This window comes from Diadema antillarum, unplaced genomic scaffold (genome assembly GCF_040938485.1).
Source record: "Diadema antillarum isolate AM-2024a unplaced genomic scaffold, OU_Dant_1.0 seq00000754_RagTag, whole genome shotgun sequence".
NCBI lineage: Eukaryota > Metazoa > Echinodermata > Echinoidea > Diadematoida > Diadematidae > Diadema > Diadema antillarum.
This window is the reverse complement of record NW_027271647.1, coordinates 776,805-783,578: the sequence shown is the minus strand read 5'-3', so window position 1 is coordinate 783,578 and position 6,774 is coordinate 776,805. Positions and strand designations below refer to the sequence as shown.

Sequence of the window (6,774 nt, the reverse complement as noted above, 5' to 3'; positions counted from 1 at the left end):
GATAACAAGTATGATAGCCCTATAACCTGAAATAAAACGAAATGATTATATAGATAACCATGAACACTAAAAGATATGTTGTTTGAAGGAAAGCATGGATTGTTATCTCTGCAGTACAATTTCTCCTTTTGCTTTCTTCTTCAATTCAATCTTCCTCTTACTATAGAGCTCACTCTTTCACTGCTGCACAACACACAATCTACCCCCCACCCCCACCCCCACCCCATCTCTCTCCCCCCCTCTCTCTCTCTCTCTCACCTCTCTCTCGGTTTTGTTTATATTACCCAGGAGGCCTTTCTCCTCCTCGTGATCAAAACAAGGCCATTCTCTGTTTAATGTCCCTCGCCACGCCACGCCACGTAGTATCGCATTGTGAAACAGAAGGCACGCTCTATTCATAGAGTACTGTGACACGCTAAATCTCTTCCTCTCTTCCGCAGAAAAAGGTCCATGTCGCCATGACAGTTGGTAAGAAGACCATTCAATTTTTTAGTCTGTTTATGTTGTATCTATATTCATATTTATGGCAGGTCTTCTAGCAGTAAGTTATGCTGATTAACACTTCTAACAGAAAGGTTTGCAGCTACGGATTAATTCTGCTCTGCCAGTAGAAGAGAGGCAGAGGTGTATCGTGAGTGCGGGATCGAGAGAGAACGAATGTGTTGCACGGCGTGGTTTCTTGATGTCAACGGGAAACTCAGCACAGCTATATTCCATTGGAAGTATCATTTATTCGTATCATATAATGTTCTTTGTACTTATAATATCATGAAGTTTCAATTAACTGTGAAATCCTGATGAAGTTCAAACTCGAATATGAATGAAGTTGGTACGGATTAATTCTGCTCTGCCAGTAGAAGAGAGGCAGAGGTGTATCGTGAGTGCGGGATCGAGAGAGAACGAATGTGTTGCACGGCGTGGTTTCTTGATGTCAACGGGAAACTCAGCACAGCTATATTCCATTGGAAGTATCATTTATTCGTATCATATAATGTTCTTTGTACTTATAATATCATGAAGTTTCAATTAACTGTGAAATCCTGATGAAGTTCAAACTCGAATATGAATGAAGTTGGTACGGATTAATTCTGCTCTGCCAGTAGAAGAGAGGCAGAGGTGTATCGTGAGTGCGGGATCGAGAGAGAACGAATGTGTTGCACGGCGTGGTTTCTTGATGTCAACGGGAAACTCAGCACAGCTATATTCCATTGGAAGTATCATTTATTCGTATCATATAATGTTCTTTGTACTTATAATATCATGAAGTTTCAATTAACTGTGAAATCCTGATGAAGTTCAAACTCGAATATGAATGAAGTTGGTACCGTATTATACTGGTAATCGTGGTATGCAAATTCGGCAATATGTCACAGGAATATATGCCTACGATTGGAACATCGTAATGAGAGTATAGCTTTACAACCTCAATTCTTTCTAGTTTATTATTGGCTTATGTGATGTTGAGTCTATGTTTATTGCATAAGTAAGCAAAGGTAGGCACATATCAGTTTAATTCAATAACATACATGTCATACTATATAGGCCACGTCCAAGCAGTCACGCACACAGCGCGATCGCTTTACAGCACTGAACATGCCCCCTGTTCATAGAGTACACGTACGCGTACGTACTTAGTATACTGTAAAACATGATATATTCGCGGCATGAATTTTTCGCGAATTGGATCGACAGCCTTTTTCGTGGTATGAAATTTTCGCGAAGTGCCACTGGCGTTCAATGCATATAGTGTAAACAAGGACTTTCGCGTGCATTTTAATTTCGCGAATCTTGGCGCTCGCGAAATTCGCGAAATTAAAGTGCACGCGAAAATTCCTCGTTTTACAGCATAAACCAAACCCGACGTGGTGCGTGGGGATAACACGCGATCAAATACGAGTACCTGCATACAACAGGTACTGCGTTCTTTATAAGCAAGGCAGATGAAAATAGTTTGTTAGATATTTGACAATTAGATCAATTTTGGTTAGAATTCTTAAAGGAGAGATCATTTAAATTGGAATACAGAGTTTACGGTGGGAGCCTTGCATGCTGTCCCGTAGCGTTATGGTAAACGTGTGTAACGTATAGCGTGCGTACGCGTACGCGTGCGCATATGGGGAAAATATATGGCATTATATAATGGATTCAAGAATGTAGCCAATTGGAAGCGCTGAAATGAGTCACGTGTGCGCTCATGATTTTTCTTATACATGCATGCGCAGATGTTACAAGTGCGTCGCGCGCTACTTAGTACGCGCTGTCAATCCTGTAAACAACTTCTAGTTAAACAACTTTTCGTTATTTGGTTATTTGGTTCATTGCATAAGATTACACATTTTTCCCCAGTAAATTTATGTACCTTCATTGTACTTTTTCGTATCGTTTTTCTTTTCTCTTTTTTTTTTCGATATGTAATCTCAAATGTATAATTCACATGGTTATCTCCAATACCCTGATTGGGTGACATGAGATAAATTAAATTGTCATTGTCATTGTCAATTGTCAACTGTCAAATTGTCACTGACCTTTCTCTTAATTCATTTCTAGTTCTGGCTGCCGTGCCATGCCAGCCGGCCTTTCCTTGTGCATAACATGTGTGGCGATGGCCTACGTATATGTGCGGGATTTCCGAGTGCGACGTGCGTAAATGTTTGGGACGAACATCTTCGGACATCTTGACTTTTGAGCGAGTGCTACATGTAGCTGACTGGTATTGACCCACAAAGGTACATGAAAAATTCTGTTAGTTTCCGACCCATTTCATAAATCAAATAATTAGTGGAGATGCAGCTCACTCTCGGGCATTTACAATGTAGTGCAACATGCACTCGGCTTCGCCTCGATCGTGCATGTTTCACAATTGTAAATACCCTTGAGTGCGCTACAACTTCATTGACGTACTCTCACCTGTGTATTATTTGTATAATTATCGTAATTGCCTTGGCCAAAGACTAAACACCGGAGTTCAGTCGGCGTTAGCTCCGCCTATTAACAGAACCTGCATGACATCATCTCATGAATAAAGGGTTTTTTCCTTTGCGCAAAAATGCGCTAGGGCCCTTGGGGCCCAAACCGAATGGAAAAAATCATAAAAAATATTTTGCAAATGTGGATACATGTTCCCAACGCGTCCTATCAACAGTAAAAGTGCTACATTTTTTTTTATGTATAGCTCCTTATCAAAGCAAACAATCTAATAAGTTTCTGAAAAGATAAATAAAGGGGACAAATGTCTGTCATTTCGACTACAAATTGGATTTTTTTGATGTACCGTCGACAGGGCCCCAGCCAAAGAAGTGAAAAGGTGTGGGGCGCCCGCTACTAGGATTACACGGGGCCCCTGGGGAGGGCGGGGCCAGGCATTGCGCAATCACTTTACTCAGCATGGTCATCGATTGAAGGTCAACCGTCAGCATGTACTCGGATATATTTTGGAATATTCTGCGTCTTCCACATCATGTTTAGGCAAGTCTTTCCGTAATAATGATTTACAATGTACAAAGTTTGTCATAACTGCATATCGGGGTAGGAAAGTGAGATGAACGTGTAGAATTTGTGGTAAGTTTATGAGGATTCATTTCATTTTTAATGGCGGCGGATGCAATTTGACCCCTCATTCATTTTGACGTACGCGGGGTTACGAGATGGTGCGGATTGATTAACACGTAATTAAGCGGGTGTCCAATTTCTGAAGGCTATGTCCTTGACGTTCGGCGTCCCTACCAATCACATGCGAGGTACTTTATTAAGTAAAAAAAACACGTAGAAGCTACCTCGCATGTGATTGGCTAATAGATTCATACTGTATGTTTCTGCAGTTTGAACGTGACGACGCGACGGGCTGGTTGATGTGTGTTTTGCGTTGAAAATTCGACCGAAATATTGGATTATTCATTAATCTGGTGAGTGTAGACTAGTCTATTCTTGAATAGTTGATTTAACTATTCAAGCTTAAATTTGCCGACCTAGGGCCGTGAATTAGACGCAATCAAGAAGGGTGAGGTACCTCACCCAATTTTCCATAGAGACAGTGGTTAAGAACATCCACACAGCAATGGGTACTACAACCTTCCGTCTGTCTACGGAGGACGGCGTTAATGGCAAAATACAAAAAGAGTCCTCCGGACAGACGGATCTTTCTGTCTAATTACTAATATACATCCCTTACTACTTAGTCAAACCAAATATACAGAGCGCATCATAGCATGGCAGTGTCATAAGCAGTACATGTTTGACCCTCCTTGCGCTTGCAAATTAGTTTTCCGTAATGTCTATAAATAAAATGACATATGATTGTTGAACAGATTTCTACTTCTGACTTGTAATTACAACTACTCGGGGAAGCTTGCTACATCATATTTTTTGATAGATGGGACTACACAATACGCGGATACGTTACACTTACAGGACGTCCTCAGAGCTCCAGCAAAGTAGCTAGTAGTAGTAGTAAATCGAACAGCACTGAATACCGGTATCCACATTTCCCCATGGAATCAATGATCCCAATATAAATGACAAACCCTTTTATGTGAATAAATATCATTCTTACCTTTGTAACGCAGTTTGGCAGTGTTCTGTCTCTACCGTAGTGGTAAGCGAGTACTACAAAGTCGAGCTAGTCAAGATAAACAGCGCCCTCTAATTCAGATCTTAGTAGACTGAAAGTAGGATTCTGTTTTTGCGAAATAAGATCTCGATTTAGATCATGAAACTAATCCTGTGATGGTGACGAAGGAAATACTGTGAATGTCCCTTGCAAAACATCATGGACTCACCAATATATCGTTGAAATACAATTATAAACTTGAATAACGTTTGTGTGTGTCTCACATTTCAGACGCTCATCACGCACAATCATGTCGATTTCTCATCTTACGAGAGATGTGGTTCAAGCTCTTTGTCATAAAGCCCAATTTGATATTAATGTGGATTGAGCGAAAGCACCAATATTAGTGCAATACATCTCCTCAGTGAATGTTTGAGCAAAATCAGACAATTAATTCAAAGGTTATGTTTTTTTTTTCAAAGTTTCGGCGACATCATTGCAGGATAAGACGACTACTACAGTTCATGACGTCATTTTGGGCTACTGAATATAAAGAAAATAATTATATATAAAAGGAAAATTCCACAAGATCTCATTCTTCATGAAAATCACACATTCTATGGCCTTGTTCTGATATATGTTAGGGGTGATATTATCATACCCCTTGCTTTCTGAAGGTTAAGTCAAATGTTGTTTTATTATGCTAGAAAAGTGAAAATATGTTGAATTTTCTTTATAAAATATTTTCTTTATCTCGTTGTCAATAATGACGTCATGATGTGTATTAGTCTCCTTACCCAGTGAAACTTTGAAAATTCGTAAGTTTTGAATCGATTGCCCGATTTTGTTCAAACATTCACTTGTCTTGTTCTATTAAAGTTGCTGCTTTCACTCATCCACATTAATGTTTGGGATTTGGTTTCCTTTATAACCTTAATAAACAAAACAAAAACAAAACAAACAAAAAACAAAAACGAAAATGATCAACATGAGAAATGTTGCTAAGACAGAACGATGTCGTAAGACAAGACGGACGGTGTCGTAGTACATGATGAAAAATTAGTACAATTAGTACAATTAGTACAAAAAAGTACAATGTGACTGCATAATGATATTCAAAAGTTTTGTGATGAAAAGAATGACAACCGTGTGACACTCGGCAAAGAATTTGTAGGGGATTCCATCAAAGTCGGAGCTATTAATATGAAAGTGGATTTATTCAGCCTCATTGTTTAGACATTTTTTTTTCACGAAACAATGACATCACTCGATAGATATTTTTAGTAACCACTTTGTATGCAAATTAGATAAGGCGATGATGCTTGCACGTAGGTGACAGAGCATTTGAGTCTTTCACTTAACTACATGACATTCGTAAATCTTCTCTCGAAAAAAAAAAACCCTACAACAATCAAATATAGAGCAACCGATATCCTTCGCATCACAAAATATTTATGTTTGTTTTGTTGCACCCTCTTCCAAGGAACAATGACTTTCTGCTTAAGGGTTGCAATTATTGCTTACTAATCGAACAAAACATAAATATTACTAATGGTGTTCTGCCCTAACAAATCCTGTGCGAGGAAGTGAGCTGATAGATCCTACCTCAGATATTTCATATTAGCATATCTGGTTGAGAACAATGGCTATATTCAGTTAAAACTTGTGAAACTGTCAAACTCCATATGCCTCTTTCTTTCTTTATTTTCTGACCTATTTGAACCCCCAGCACTTTGTTCGTCTTCTGTTACTATATACATTTTGTGCAATAATTATTGAACTTTGAGGCATCAGCCATGTTAAAGACATAATTTACCATTTGCAGATGAAACAAAATCCCAGCATTAGTGCTTTGAAATAGTTGTAAATGTTCAATAGTAAAAATATAAATAGTTAAAAATGTGAACAATAGTTATAATAAGAATGCTTCCAGACTAAACCGTCTACAGGAATTGCTAATTGAGAAAAATACTGATATTTCCTTATAATTTTAGGCTTTATTGCAAAAAATTTATATGGTAGGATGTTTTGTGATACAACAGACCTACACATATGCATCAAATGTGATATCTTGAACATTTTTAAAATCACTGCTCCCAAAGGTAAACAGGACCTTTAATAACGCGTGGGTCTTTCTGGTCTCATGTCTTTAAACTCAACAAACCACCAATAAAGAGAATCGGAAAGAGCGGTGGGAGGGAAAGGGGGTTCGGATGAGGTCTAGGACG

At 38.7% G+C, this 6,774-nt stretch overlaps 1 long non-coding RNA gene across 1 annotated transcript; it reads left to right on the top strand.

Moving 5' to 3' along the window:
- Positions 1–389: 389 nt before the first annotated feature.
- LOC139738569 (uncharacterized) lies at positions 390–3,670 on the top strand. Its single transcript, XR_011711454.1, has 3 exons — positions 390–468; positions 2,548–2,726; positions 3,281–3,670. It is a non-coding gene; the product is annotated as an uncharacterized lncRNA (long non-coding RNA).
- Positions 3,671–6,774: the final 3,104 nt, after the last annotated feature.